The sequence below is a fragment of the Symphalangus syndactylus genome, chromosome 19 (assembly GCF_028878055.3).
Source record: "Symphalangus syndactylus isolate Jambi chromosome 19, NHGRI_mSymSyn1-v2.1_pri, whole genome shotgun sequence".
Taxonomy (NCBI): domain Eukaryota; kingdom Metazoa; phylum Chordata; class Mammalia; order Primates; family Hylobatidae; genus Symphalangus; species Symphalangus syndactylus.
The window spans coordinates 70,257,901-70,273,835 of NC_072434.2; the positions used below are offsets into that span (position 1 = coordinate 70,257,901).

The 15,935-nt window shown below is 49.5% G+C and overlaps 1 non-coding gene across 1 annotated transcript; it reads left to right on the top strand.

The window, feature by feature from the left end:
• The first annotated feature begins 4,025 nt into the window (after positions 1 to 4,025).
• Positions 4,026 to 4,133, top strand: LOC129459044 (U6 spliceosomal RNA). Its single transcript, XR_008649860.1, has one exon. It is a non-coding gene; the product is annotated as a U6 spliceosomal RNA (small nuclear RNA).
• The last annotated feature ends 11,802 nt before the right edge of the window (positions 4,134 to 15,935 follow it).

Here is a 15,935-nt window from a genome sequence, read left to right on the forward strand (position 1 = left end):
ACTGTTACAGATCGTAAAAGCAATGTGGACCCAAAGAGTGAGCAGTAGCAAGATTTATTGCAAGGAGTGAAAGAACAAACTCCCACAGTGTGAAGGGGACCTGAGTGGGTTGCCACTGCTGGCTCGGGCAGCCTGCTTTTATTCTCTTATCTGGCCCCACCCACATCCTGCTGATTGGTAGAGCCGAGTGGTCTGTTTTGACAGGGCGCTGATTGGTGCCTTTACAATCCCTGAGCTAGACACAAAGGTTCTCCACGTCCCCACCAGATTAGCTAGATACAGAGTGTCAACATAAAGGTTCTCCAAGGCCCCACCAGAGTAGCTAGATACAGAGTGTCGATTGGTGCCCTCACAAACCCTGAGCTAGACACAGGGTGCTGATTGGTGTATTTACAAACCTTGAGCTAGATACAGAGTGCCGATTGGTGTATTTACAATCCCTGAGCCAGACATAAAGGTTCTCCAAGGCCCCAACCGACTCAGGAGCCCAGCTGGCTTCACCCAGTGGATCCCGCAGCGGGGCTGCAGGTGGAGCTGCCTGCCAGTCCCGGGCCCTGCACCTGCACTCCTCAGCCCTTGGGTGGTTGATGGGACTGGATGCCGTGGAGCAGGGGGTGGCGCTCGTCGGGGAGGCTCGGGCCACACAGGAGCCCACGGAGGGGGTGGGAGGCTCAGGCATGGCGGGCTACAGGTCCCGAGCCCTGCCCCACGGGAAGGCAGCTAAGGCCCGGCGAGAAATCGAGCACAGCCCCGGTGGGCCAGCACTGCTGGGGGACCCAGTACATCCTCCACAGCCGCTGGCCCGGGTGCTAAGCCCCTCATTGCCCGGGGCTGGCAGGGCCGGCCAAGCCCACACCCACCAGGAACTCCAGCTGGTCTGCAAGCACTGCCCACAGTCCCGGGTCCCCTTCACGCCTCTCCCTCCACACCTCCCTGCAAGCTGAGGGAGTGGGCTGCGGCCTTGGCCAGCCCAGAAAGGGGCTCCCACAGTGCAGCGGTGGGCTGAAGGGCTCCTCAAGTGCCGCCAAAGTGGGAGCCGAGGCAGAGGAGGCACCCAGAGTGAGCGAGGGCTGTGAGGACTGCCAGCACGCTGTCACCTCTCACTTGTATCGATGAGAACTGAGATGTAGAGCAAAGCGGAGCTGCCGACAGATCAACTGATTTTTTACCAAAATAAAGGAGGGTCCTTCCTGACAGATTTGCTTGGGGACTCAGAGAGAGACTGCAGCTTATTGCATAATATCTGTTTCCCTCTTAATTATAAAACTCCAAGTTTATATGGAGCAAAGTACCCAGCTAACATCTACATTTCCAAGTGTTCCTGGCCACTGAGATATAAGGGAATATTACATGTAAAAATTTCAAGAAGTCTACTGAGAGGGAGCTGACTCAGAGGGCCAAGCTTTTGTTGCTTCGCTTGTCCCTCTCCCTTTGTCCTGCTGCCTGGAATGCAGATGTGATGGCTGGCATGCCACTGCCCTCTTAAACCATGAGGTAGCCTTGGAGATGGAAGTCAGTGCTAAGGACGGTGCTGCAGAAAGCCAGAAGCAGCTTGGGTTCCTGCTAACTTCGTGGAGCCACTATTCCTGCCCAGGACTGAAGTCCCCTGGAATTCTTTTACATAAGAGGATAAACCTTGTTTTCTGTTGTATAAAGTCTAACTTAATCCTAACTGACAGATTCTGTTTGATAGAGGCACTTGGAAATTCTAGCTAGTCAAGATCACCTGAGCCCTGTCTGCTCTATCTACCTCCTAAAGGCACATACCTAAGTCTTCCTGATAGTCTGTGCACAAGTTATATGATCACCTGTAGAAGGGGAGATGTGGAGACTTTTTAGGTAATACTAAATGAATGCCTGAATTCTATCTTTTGTGGAACATATATGTTGAGCACCTACCACACACAAGGTACTATGGTAGATATGCTCGGGTCTACTCTCAGGACACTTAAATAGAGTATTTTAATAGAGTGAGATGGCAATTTAAATAGAGTGAGATGGCTGGGTGCAGTGGCTCACTCCTGTAATCCCAACACTTTGGAAGGCTGAGGCAGGCAGATTGCTTGGGGCCAGGAGTTTGAGACCATCGCGGGCAACATAGTGAAATCCCGTCTCTACAAGAAATTTTTTTTGGGCCGGGTGCGGTGGCTCACGCTTGTAATCCCAGCACTTTGGGAGGCCGAGACGGGCGGATCACGAGGTCAGGAGATCGAGACCACGGTGAAACCCCGTCTCTACTAAAAATGCAAAAAAATTAGCCGGGCGTGGTGGCGGGCACCTGTAGTCCCAGCTACTCGGAGAGGCTGAGGCAGGAGAATGGCGTGAACCCTGGAGGCGGAGCTTGCAGTGAGCCGAGATTGCGCCACTGCACTCCAGCCTGGGTGACAGACCAAGACTCCGTCTCAAAAAAAAAAAAAAGAAATTTTTTTTGAAAAGTTAGCCAGGCTCAGTGTCACATGCCTGGAGTCCCAGCCACCTGGGAGGTTGAGGCAAGAGGATCACTGGAGCCCAGAAGTTCAAGGCTGCAGTGAACTATGATCACACCACTGCACTCCACCTTGGGCAACTGAGTGAGACCCTATCTCTAAAACAAACAACAAAGTGAGATGTGCACTGTAAGGAAGTACTCTAACAGAGGAGTTCCCTAACCTAGTCTTGTAGAAGGCTTGCAAGAAAAAACTGGAGCCTGTAGGGCAAGTAGGAGCCAGTCAGATGTAAAGTAACCAAATGAAGAGCTTTCTGTGGATGATACACAATCCTTTTTAATGAGCTACAGTTGTCTTTCCAAACAGGCTACGACCCAGCAGCTGATTCTTGCTAAGCTTGCAATGATCAACACTGGTGGCCACTCCATTACCGTACCCACGGTTTAGAAGGTAGTTTGTATTTTTCCTTCTTTTTCTTTTACCACAAACTTTACTCCCTCCTAGGGTCTAGAGTAAGGAAAAAAAAAATGTGTGTAGATCAGGAAGTCTGATTATGTACCAAGAGTAGATTTGGGGAAAATTCAGACTGGTTGTATCCAGATGGGTTTGCGCAGTCAGTATGTGGTCCTAGGCCTTGGTCTTGGCAGAGAGGCAGTGCAGGGCAAGGGAGCTTCCCCAGTGATCAGTGGTCTCTAGGGAACCCATTTGACTTTGTCACTCTCAGACCTGATCCGATCCAGGCAGCTCTAGGTCTGCTGCTTCTGCCCTGAACCCAAGTTCCAAGTTTTTGTTTACATTCAAGATAAGACTGGCTGGGCGCGGTGGCTCACGCCTGTAATCCCAGCACTTTGGGAGGCTGAGGCGGGTGGATCACAAGGTCAGGAGATTAAGACCAGCCTGGTTAACATGGTGAAACCCCGTATCTACTAAAATTACTAAAAATTAGCTGGGCGTGGTGACATGTGCCTGTAGTCCCAGCTACTCCGGAGGCTAAGGCGGGAGAATGGCTTGAACCTGGGAGGCGGAGGTTGCAGTGAGACGAGATCATGCCACTGCACTCCAGCCTGGGTGACAGAACGAGACTCTGTCTCAAAAAAAAAAAAAAAAAAAAAAGTTGAGACTGTATTTGATTATAAGTAACAGAAACCAACTAAAGGCAGCTTAAGCACAAAAGGACAAGTCAGAGGACAGGTAAGGATTTTCTTTTTTCATCCAGTGGCAGGAAAGCAGCAATGTCGAAGGAGGATATCAAAGTCATAAACTAGAAGGTATCAGGAGTCCCCAATCCACATGATAATGAATAAATAGTGCTCGCGGCCAGACGCAGTGGCTCACGCCTGTAATCTCAGCACTGTGGGCTGCTGAGGCAGGCAGATCACCTGAGGTCAGGAGTTCGAGACCAGCCTGGCCAACATGGTGAAACCCTGGCTCTACTAAAAATACAAAATTAGCCAGGCGTGGTGGCGGATATCTGTAATCCCAGCTACTTGGGAGGCTGAGGCAGGAGAATCGCTTGAACCTGGGAGGTGGAGGTTGCAGTGAGCTGAGATTGTGCCATGAGACTCTGGCTCAATAAATAAATAAATAGATAAATAAATAGTGCTCGCTTTGGCAGCACATATACTAAAATTAGAACAATACAGAGAAGATTAGCATGGTCCCTTCATAAAATAAGTTTTGTGTGTGTGTGTGGTGTTTTGTTTTGTTTTGTTTTGTTTTGTTTTGTTTTGTTTTTTTGAAACAGAGTCTTGCTTTGTCGCCAGGCTGGAGTGCAGTGGTGTGATCTCAGCTCACTGCAACCTACACCTCCTGGGTTCAAGTGATTCTCCTGCCTCAGCCTCCTGAGTAGTTGGGACTACAGGCGCTGGCCACCAAGCCCTGGTAATTTTTGTATTTTTAATAGAGATGGGTTTCACCACGTTGGCCAGGATGGTCTTGATCTCTCGACCTCATGATCTGACCACCTTGGTCTACCAAAGTGCTGAGATTACAGGTGTCAGCCACCATGCCCGGCCAATAAAAAAAATTTTTAATTTAAAAAAGACAAATAAATAATTTGTAAAAGGCCAGGCACAGTGGCTCATATGTTATCCCAGCATTTTGAGAGACTGAGTGAGGTAGGAGGATCACTTCAGGCCAGCCTGGGTAACATAGTAAGATCCTATCTCTACCAAAAAATAGAAAAGTTACCCGCGCGTGGTGCCACATGCCTGTAGCCCTAGCTACTCAGGAGGCAAAGGTAGGAGAATCGCTTGAGTCCTGAAGCTCGAGGCTGTAGCAAGCCATGATGGCGCCACTGCACTCCAGCCTGGGAGACAGAGGGAGACTGTGTCCCCTAAAAAATAAATAAAAATAACTTCTCAAAAAAAGATAGACACGTAACCAACAAACATGTGGAAAAAAGCTCAACATCGCTGATCATTAGAGAAATGCAAATGAAAGTCCGGGCACGGTGGCTCATGCCTGTAATCCCAGCACTTTGGGAGGCTGAGGCGTGCTGATCACCTGAGGTCGGGAGTTCAAGACCAGCTTGACCAACATGGAGAAACCCCGTCTGTACTAAAAATACAAAATTAGCTGGGCGTGGTGGCAGGCGCCTGTAATCCCAGCTGCTCGGGAGGCTGAGACAGGAGAATCGCTTGAACCTGGGAGGCAGAGGTTGTGGTGAGCCGAGATCGTGCCACTACACTCCAGCCTGGGCAACAAGAGCGAAACTCCATCTCAAAAAAAAGAAAAGACAGAGAAAGAGAAATGCAAATGAAAACCACAATGAGATACCATCTCACGCCAGTCAGAATGGCAATTATTAAAAAGTCAAGAGACAACAGATAGGCCGGGCATGGTGGCTCACACCTGTAATCCCAGCACTTTGGGAGGCCAAGATGGACAGATCACTTGAGGTCAGGAGTTTGAGGCCAGCCTGGCTAACATGGTGAAACCCTGTCTCCACTAAAAATACAAAAATCAGCCGGGCACCATGGTGCACACCTGTAATCCCAGCTACTCAGGAGGCTGAGGCAGGTGAATTGCTTGAACCTGGGAGGCAGAGTTTGCAGTGAACCAAGATTGCACCACTGCACTCCAGCCTGGGTGACAGAGTGAGACTCTGTTTCAATAAAATGAAATTTAAAAAAGAAACAAGAGCTGCTGGCGAGGTTGTGAAGAAATAAGAAAGCTTTTACACTGTTGGTGGGAATGTAAATTGGTTCAACCATTGTGGAAGACAGCGTGGCGATTCCTCAAAGGTTTAGAACCAGAAATACCATTTGACCGAGCAATCCCATTGCTAGGTATATACCCAAAGGAATATAAATCTCTCTGTTATAAATATACGTACACACATATGTTCATTGCAGCACTATTCACAATAGCAAGGACGTGGAATCAACACAAATGCCCATCAATGATAGACTGGATAAAGAAAATGTGGCAGCCGGGCATGGTGGCTCATGCCTTTAATCCCAGCGTTTTGGGAGGCTGAGGCAGGCGGATCACCTGAGGTCAGGAGTTCGAGACCAGCCTGGCCAACATGGTGAAACCCATCTCTACTAAAAATACAAAAACTAGCAGAGTGTAGTGGTGCATGCCTGTAGTCCCAGCTACTCCAGAGGCTGAGAGGCAGAGGAATTGCTTGAACCTGGGAGGTGGAGGTTGCAGTGAGCTGAAATCATGCCACTGCACTCCAGCCTGGGCAACAGAGCAAGACTCCATCTCAAAAAAAAGAAAAGAAAAAGGAAAGAAATAAAATGTTGTACATATACACCATGGAATACTATGCAGCCATAAAAAGGGACAAGATCATGTCTTTTGCAGGTATATGGATGTAGCTAGAAGCCATTATCCTCAGTAAACTAATGCAGGAACAGAAAACCAAACACTGTATGTTCTCACTAGTAAGCGGGAGCTGAACAGTGAGAACACATGGACACAGGGAGGGGAACAACACTCGCTGGGGCCTGTTGGGGGCGGGCAGGGGAAAGGAGAGCATTAGGGAAAAGAGCTAATGCATGCTGGGCTTAACACCTGGGTGATGGGTTGATAAGTACAGCAAACCACCATGGCACACGTTTACCTGTGTAACAAACCTGTACATCCTGTACATGTACTGAGGAACTTAAAATAAATAAATAAAAGTAAAAAATAAGGGCCATGCCTTAGCTCCTGGTTTTGTTTGTTTTTTGAGACAGAGTCTCACTCTGTCGCCAGGCTGGAGTGCAGTTGGCGCAATCTCGGCTCACTTCAACCTCCACCTCCTGGATTCAAGCAATTCTTCTGCCTCAGCCTCCCAAGTAGCGGGGACTACAGGCGCCCACCACCACGCCCGGCTAATTTTTGTATTTTTAGTAGAGACGGGGTTTCACCCTGTTGGCCAGGATGGCCTCAATATCTTGACCTCATGATCTGCCTGCCTCAGCCTCCCAAAGTGCTGGGATTATAGGCGTGAGCCACTGCGCCTGGCCTCCCGGGTTTTAACATGAGCTCAGCCCAGACTGAATCTTTTAGTCTCAATTCTAGGTCCTGTGGCAAAGACACTTTGAGGAGCTCATCCTAGGATGAAAACCATGGCCAGGGAAGAGGCCACAGCAGAGAGGCAGAGCTGCTGAAACCACTTCTGCAACCACAAGGACGAGAGTGCACCTCATTGGTGAGGGAGGGCTGGTGCCTGCCCCCATGTGCACACAGCAGCCCATAGCTGAGGAGTCACAGAGCTCTCATCTCAATCCCCCCTGATCAGTTCAGCCAGAACTGATCTCAGCCAAGTCTCTACCCTGGCTAGAATGTGATCTTCAAAATGTGATCCTAACCTGTTTTGTTCACTCCTATGACTCCAGCATCTAGAACAATGCTTAGCGCCATTGGTAGGCACTCAAATACTATACTTGGTACATCAAATAACAAATTAACTCCTCCATTCTATGCCTTCTTGGAAGGGATACAGGATGGCAGCTGGGGAGAGGAGAGCACAGAAGAAAGATGAGAACAGGATCTTAGAAAACTTCCCTGGGGCATATTTGTAGGCCCTGACTTACCCAGATCCTTGGAACGGGAATTATGGCTTAGGGAGCAGTAGGCGAGCCCTGATCGTGGAGCCTGGCAGACCCATTTATTCCTTCAACAAAGATTTATGGAACACTTACCAGATGCCAAGTCCTGCTATATTCTCAGCCTCGCCAGGCCTAGCTTTCATACCCTTCTGCTTTGTGATTTCTGGCTAGCTGTTAGCCTCTCTCTCTCTCTCTGTTCATTCGTTGGTAAATAGATCACAGGGTCCTTGAGAAGATTAAATGACATAATATATAAAATACTTCCTTGTACATAGTAACTGTCCTGTAAATATTTTTGCTGCATAACATGGTTGTTGGGTTTTCTGTTGTTTTGTGGGGGGTGGGGAGATGGGGCTTAGGGTACAATTGTAACTGTGTAATTTACCACTGTCTGGAGTTCCTCCAGAAGATGGAATTGATCTGTATAATCATCATTTCTCATGCAAGAATAGCCCTGCCTTCACCTGGCTGCTTTTATATGAAGGAAGTACTCTTCTTTCCATAAGAGGGCACAGCTTCCAGCGCAGCAGCAGGAAGCTGTAGACACAGCATGGGTTACTCAGGGGATAATCGGGTTTGCACAGCACCACATACACCTTGCTACCCACATGGGGTGCCCGGGGTGCTGGTGTCGGCCTGGTCAGAGGGCAGGTGAAGCTAGTGGCTGCCATGCAGTGAATTCACGGGACTACCTTGTTCTACTTCTCTCTACCTCCTCCCTCCTGGCTTCTGGTCCCAGGTGTCTCAAGCACAGTTCAGCCTCTTTGAATCTCCATTCAGGGCCATCCCAGTCCCTCAGGTTCTCTGATATGAGAGAGAAGATCTCCCAGGCCTCCTTCCTCCAAGAGACACCCTCTGTCCTCCCCACTCTGCCCTAGTTTGGCCTCCTAGGCAGACGGTTTTTGTTTGAGGGTCATCCCTCTCCTCTGGACGCCCCATCATTCACCTTCAGCATTTAGGAACACAGCAGCAATCTAAACCAAATGGAGAAAGCAGGAGAAATTTTTAAAAGAAAGAAAAAAAAGGCCAGGTGCTGTGGCTCCCACCTGTAATCTCGGCACTTTGCGATGCCAAAGCAGGTGGATTGCTTGAGGTCAGGAGTTTGAGACCAGCCTGGTCAACATGGCGAAACCCGTCTCTACTAAAATACAAAAATTAGCCAGGCATGGTGGCAGGCGCCTGTAATCCCAGCTACTCCAGAGGCTGAGGCAGGAGAATCATTTGAACCTAGGAGGCGGAGGTTGCAGTGAGCCCAGGGATGGAGCCACTGCACTCCAGCCTGGGTAACAGAGCAAGACTCCATCTCAAAACAAAAAAAAAAGAATAAAAAAGAACAGATAATTTCAAAAGGACGTTAAGCTCTATTCAGAGACACAATCTCCAATCAACAAAACGAAAGGCGAGCGTTGCCCCACAGGGACTGGCTGAAGGGCAGCCTGGCGGTGAGAGCATTCCGGAGCCGGCTTCTCACACTGGGGAGGGCGCCCTCCCAGCAACCAGCCCCACCTGATGGGATCAGGCAGGACCCCACCCCAGGCTACGGGGTTTTGGGCTTCCCTGCTGCGGAGTTTCCTCCTGACACAGCTTACAAAGGCTCCCTCACGGGGGTAACAGCAGGACCGTGCTTGGCTGACAGAATGCTTTGGCAGAAAACTGCTGTCTGAGTCAGCCCTGAGAAATAATTAACCCTCAAGATGTTTCCTGGAGGACTGAAGAGGGTTGGGTGTGGAGGATACAGGGAGGGCCTGAAGAGCTGGGCTTCTGAAGGGGAGGGAGCACCTGGGCCTTTGGGCCTGGGCCTCCAGCACCCTCACCTGAGGTGCCAGGACCCCCCAGCTAGCTCGCACCTGCTCTCTGGGCCTCAAGATTGTTCTGGGGGAGGGCAGAGAGAAGATTCTTACTTTTCTTTTCTCTCTTTTTTTTTTGGAGACAGGGTCTGGCTGTCACCCAAGCTGGAGCGTAGTGGTGCAATCATAGCTCACTGCAGCCTCAGCCTCCTGGGCTCAAGTGATCCTCCCACCTCAGCCTCCCAAGTAGCTGGGACTACACACACACCACCACATCCAGCTAATTTTTGTACTTTTTGTAGAGACAGGGTCTCGCCATATTTCCCAGGCTGGTCTCGAACTCTTGGGCTCAAGTGATCCACCTGCCTCAGCCTCCGAAAGTGCTGGGATTATAGGTGTGAGCCACTATGCCTAGCCTTTTATTCTTTATTTATTTTTTTGAGACAGTGTCTCTCATGTTGCCCAGGCTGGAGTGCAGTGACATGAACATGGCTCACCACAGCCTCAATCTCCCAGACTCAAGCTATCCTCTTGCCTTAACCTCCCAAAGCGCTGTGATTACAGTCATGAGCTGCCACACCCAGCTAGTATTTTTTTTCTTTTTTCTGTAGAGACAAGTTCTTGCTATGTTGCCCAGGCTGGTCTCGCACTTCTGGGCTCAAGTGATCCATCCACCTCCACCTCCCAAAGTGCTGGGATTACAGGCAAGATCCACCGCACCCTGCCTGACCCTTACTTTTCTAGACACTCTTCCTGGAGGCCTGTTTCCGTTCAGGGCCTTTTTGTAACATGTAAGTCAGGCAGATCACTATGCGGAGTTGCTCACTGTGTGCTGCTAAGTGTGGTACCGAGAGCTCAGAGAAGACACAAGTAAAAGATAAGATCCAGACCGGGCCTCAGCGAACTCACCACCAGAGCAGAGAGCGGAGACATGAAAACCCATTCAGTTAGATGGCCTCTGCTGGTCATGTGTTCATACATCCAGTGTGATCGGGGAAAAGAGATTTTTTGAGCCTAAGCAGATTGCTTTACACATTTAGACTGGGGGCTCAAACACTTGCTAAGGTAATAATGTTGCTTGTGATTCATATTGGTTCTTCCCCCTTTTTTTTCTGAGACAGAGTTTCGCTCTTGTTGCCCAGGCTGGGGTGCAGTGGGTGCAGTCGCAGCTCACTGCAACCTCCACCTCCCGGGTTCAAGCGATTCCCCTGCCTCAGACTCCCGAGTAGCTGGGATTACAGGCGCCTGCCACCACGCCCAGCTAATTTTATATTTTCAGTAGAGACAGGGTTTCTCCATGTTGGTCAGGCTGGTCTCAAACTCCTGACCTCAGGTGATCCGCCTGCCTCAGCCTCCCATAGTGCTGGGATTACAGGTGTGAGCCACCGCGCCCGGCTGGTTCTTCCTTCTAAGAAGCCTCCAGAGCTCCCTGCCTGTGTCTGAGAGTCGGTCAGATGCCCCTCTTTCATTTCCCTCCATTCCAAGGCCAAGATTTCTCATCCTCATTTCACAATCGGGAAAGTCAAGACCCATGACACAGGCTGGCCTGCCAGGCAACTGGCCTGAGGTTTACACAAACTCAAAGGTGCAGCCGAAGATTTGAAAATCCCCCTGGCACATCCGTCTTCATGCACTGAATGTATTCATTGAGTTTTTAATTGTTCAGAGCACTCTTGGAAGCAGCCAAGTCCAAAGAGAATTGGAGGCTGGCAGACACAGTGCTGGGGCTTACTCTGGATCGTATTGGTGGGGCAGGATACTGTGGCATGCTAACTCAGCAGTCAGCAAACTCTTTTTGCAAGGGCCCAGATAGTAAATAGTCAGTATTTTAGGCTTTATAGGCCAAATACTGTCTCTGTCACATTTTCTTCTTTGTTTTTTGTTTGTTTGTTTTTGAGATGGAGTCTCGCTCTGTCGCCCAGGCTGGAGTGCAGTGGTGCGATCCCGGCTCATTGCAAGCTCCGCCTCCTGGGTTCACGCCATTCTCCTGCCTCAGCCTCCCGAGTAGCTGGGACTACAGGTGCCCGCCACCACGCACAGCTAATTTTTTGTATTTTTAGTAGAGACAGCGTTTCACCGTGTTAGCCAGGATGGTCTCGATCTCCTGACCTCGTGATCCACCCACTTCGGCCTCCCAAAGTGCTGAGATTACAGGTGTGGGCCACTGCGTCCGGCGTTTTTGTTTGTTTGTTTTTTGGTTTTTGGCTTTTTTTAACTATGGTATAGCTGGGCATGGTGGTTGGTGCCTGTAGTCCCACCTACTTGGGAGGCTGAGATGGGAGGATTGTTTGAGCACAGGAATTTTAAGCTGCAGTGAGCAATGATCACACCACTGTACTCTAACCTGGGCAACAAAGTGAGACCCTGATTCTAAAACAAACAAAAACCAAAAAACGCTGGGCTGGATGCAGTGGCTCACACCTGTAATCTCAGCACTTTGGGAGGCTGAGGTGGGCAGATCACTAGGTCAAGAGATCAAGACCATCCTGGTCTACATGGTGAAACCCTGTCTCTACTAAAAATACAAAAATTAGCTGGGCATGGGGTCGCATGCCTGTAGCCCCAGCTACTCGGGAGGTTGAGGCAGGAGAATCGCTTGAACCCAGGAGGAGGAGGTTGCAGTAAGCCGAGATTGCGCCAACTGCACTCCAGCCTGGTGACACAGCGAGACTCTGACTCAAAAACAACAACAACAACAAAAACCAGACCATACCATGGCTAGCTTTGGCCTGTGAACATAGTTGGCTGACCCATCTGTTAGAGGAATAGATACAAGATCTAGATTTGGTAAAATGTAAACACTTTAATCCAGGACAAAGCAGTCTTCATGCACATAAGACAGTAGTATAATGCCTCTGTTAGACTCCTCGCTCTGCCACAGATTGGCTATACAATCCTGGACAAGTTACTTAACCTCTCCAGCCTTCAGCTTGTCAGTGAAACTGGATTGATAATTGAAGCTCCCTTATAGAGTTATTATGAAGATTAAATGAGATAGTGCACAGAAAGCTCTTGGTACGGTGTCAGGCACACGGGAAGACCACGGTAAATGTTAGCCTCTACATGGATCAGGAATGAAGGAATCCCGAGGAAGACACCATCAAGGTTGAAGCTGCTGGAACTCCAAGATGAGGTTACATTCAAATGTGTTTTCTCAGCCTGGAAAGCCTCTGGAAGCATGGGGGCTGTAAGAGCAGATTGCATATTGCTTGGTCCCCTTGCCCTGGGGCTCCTGGGTAGGCAGCCAGAAACCCCTGAGCAAACTGGTGTTAGCTCAACTGTTTGAACCCTGACAATTCAGCCCGCTGCTCCCCCTGCCCCTTGGCCTGGAGCTTCCATGCAGGGAGAGGCTGCCACCCACCAGATAGCATTCCCACCAGGCAGGAGAAGTCGGGGTGGCCAGATGGTCAGGAGGGGCAGATGACAAGGGAAGCCACAAGAAAGAGAGCCTGTGGCTAGATCGGGGGTGCTGAAGCCAGCCACAGAGCAGGACAATCACCTGCTGTCCACAAACATCCTGCTGAGGGAAGTTCTTCTTTGCCCCAATAGGTGTGATAGTTGGCAACATGGCTAGAAACAGCTGTGCCCATCCTGGCTCCTTGGCAGACATTGGAGAAATCAAGGATAGAGATGAGGATTCTGATACTCTCCCCTCAATACTGGAAAGGAAAGGAAGCCTCCCAGCCCCCAAGTCGTCCCCGGTCTGTCAGCAGCATTTATGGAAGGCCCACTGTGTGCAAAGCCTGTACAATCAGGAGGGAGTTAAATGGGAAATTGAGGACCAGGCTCCACATGCCCATGGAGGGCTCGTGTGGAGCCTAAACATGAGACTGGCTCCCGAACACTTGCCAGGCGAACAGGATGGAGCCTGGATGTCCTCAGCCAGCTCCACCACTGGCAGCAACTCCTTACAGGGTCACTAGGCCCTGACTGAAAGGGCACCAGCTGGCCGGGTCGTGGGTGGGTATACATTTGGTTTTAGAGAAAAACAACCACAGATCCAATTTCAAGGCTTTGAGTCTCACCAACCCCTCCTTCCAAGAGCGGCATTAACTGGGACCCCGAAGAAGGGAGGTGGGAAGCACACACCCAGCAGGGCTCTGCAGGAATCTCCCTGAGCCCCACACCCAGCTCCTGCTGTCTGTGCAAGGGGTGATCATGACTTTCCTCTGTGGCAGGGAGACAGTGTAATCTGTAGGAGGTTCCAGACCCAGCGACGACCAAGCCTGGGTGGTTCTGACACCAAGAACAAAACGCCTGCAAGATCCACACTGGGAACTCAACCAAGAAGAAAGAAAAGAACAAACAAGATCAATTTCTTCCCCACAGGAGCCAGAATTTTCCTAAGCCAAAACTACGAATGTTCAGAGACATCTTTATCTCTCGCAGGAACTCTACCTCCTCTCCTGTCTCACCTTCTCCTGAAAAAAGAGACGAAGTCCCACTCCCATCAAAACACCTCTGAGGTGTCAGCTTTAAATGATTTATGAATTACTTCTCCCAGGCTGGGTTAGCTTCAAAACTGGGAATGGGTTAGGGTGTCAGCATGGGAAGAACCTTTAAGAATGTCAGGCTTTTAGAGCCTCAAAGCCACAAATCTCTCAAATGGTGCCCTCTCCAACCCTGGGCACTAGGTCCGATGAGCAGGGGATGGAGGCATATTTGGACAGAGGCCTGCATCTGAGACCAGCCCGATACCAAACCAAATGTGTCTCTTGTATTTTTAACTGCAAGCTCCCACCACCCTGAGTGAGTTTTTCCCTAAGCAGTGGTGTCACAAGCAGCCATTCAGTTGGCCTTTGCAGTCATGCTGACCCAGGGGTACTTGGTCTTTATCAGATTCTCAGTCTAAGCATCAATCCTCTGACAGAGGGACCTACCCCAGGCACTTCCAGCTCAGCAGAAAGCACCCTGAGCTAATAAAGGAAGATATAATTTACAAGTCATGCCCCAAAGCCAGCTATTTCTGACTGCAGATCCAGCTCCAACTAAAGCCAAGCCAAAAATTAACATTATTTTGCATTTTAAACAACTTACTAGTCTTTCAGAGGGTGCTGATTGGTGAATAGCAATTTACAATGAAGTAATCAGTTGCAAATTACCAATAATTGCTATCATTTCAAGTGTGAGTTTTCCCCCTCCTCATTTTCTTCCCCCTGTTCTGTCTCTGTTTTTAAACCAACAAATATTTATCAACCTTCTTTTAGACAAGGTGTGAGCTAGGAGCCATGAGAGATAAAAAGATGCGGCTGCCAAGTATTTGCATGTGAGATATTCATAGTCTGGCTGGGGTAGTAACATGGTACACATGGGGAAAATAACCAAACGTCAAAAGACTGATAGGTGATGAATGTCGATTCTGTGAAAGTGAAAGTTACATAGAATGTTCAGGGAGCTTGATTTTAAGTTGCCTGAGGGTTGTAAACTACTTTCCAGTGAGGTGTTTTTCTCTACCAGTGCTTCCCAAACATAAAAGTCTATAAAATGATTTTTTTTTTTTTTTTTTTGAGACAGAGTTTCACTCTTGTCACCCAGGCTGGAGTGCAATGGCGTGACCTCAGCTCACTGCAACCTCTGCCTCCTGGGTTCAAGCGATTCTCTTGCCTCAGCCTCCCGAAATAGCTGGGATTACAGGCACCTGCCACTATACCCAGCTAATTTTTTTGTATTTTTAGTAGGGACGGGGTTTCACCATACTGGCCAGGCTGGTCTCGAACTCCTGACTTCGTGATCCACCCACCTCGGCCTCCCAAAGTGCTGGGATTACAGGCGAGAGCCACTGCACCCAGCAGTTTTTTTTGTTTTTGTTTTTTGAGACAGGGTCTCGCTCTGTTGCTCAGGTTGAAGTGCAGTGGCACAATCTTGGCTCACTGCAACCTCCACCTCCTGGGTTCAAGTGAGCCTCCAACCACAGCTTCTTGAGTAGCTGGCAATATAGGAATGCGCCACCACACCCAGCTAATTTTTGTATTTTTTGTAGAGACAGGGTTTCACCATGTTGCCCAGGCTGGCCTTGACCTCCTGGGCTCAAGTGATCCTCCTGCCTCAGCCTTCCAAAGTGCTGGGATTACAGACATCAGACACACTGCACTCATCTATAAAATGTTGATACGAGTTCTATGAAAAAAATGTTCTGGCCAGGTGAGGAGGCTCATGCCTGTATTTCCAGCACTTTGGGAGGCCAAAGCAGGATAGTGGCTGGAGCCCAGGAGTTGAATCCAGGAGATCAGCCTGGGCAACACAGTAAGACTCTCTCTACAAAAATGTAAAAATCTAGCCAGGTATGGTGGTGCACACATGTGGTCCCAGCTACTTGGGAGGCTGAGATGAGACAATCACTTGAGCCCAGCAATTTGAGGCTTGCAGTGAGCCATGTTTGTGTCACTCCACTCCACTCTACTCCAGCCAGAGTGAAAAAAAAAAAAGAGATTTCTTTTCTTTTTTTTTTTGAGATGAGTCTCACTCTGTCGCCCAGGCTGGAGTGCAGTGGGATCTTGGCTCACTGCAGGCTCCGCCTCCCTGTTCACGCCATTCTCCTGCCTCAGCCTCCCGAGTAGCTGGAACTACAGGCGCCTGCCACCACGCCCTGCTAATTTTTTGTATTTTTAGTAGAGGCGGGGTTTCACTGTGTTAGCCAGGATGGTCTCGATCTCCTGACCTCATGATCCGCCCACCTC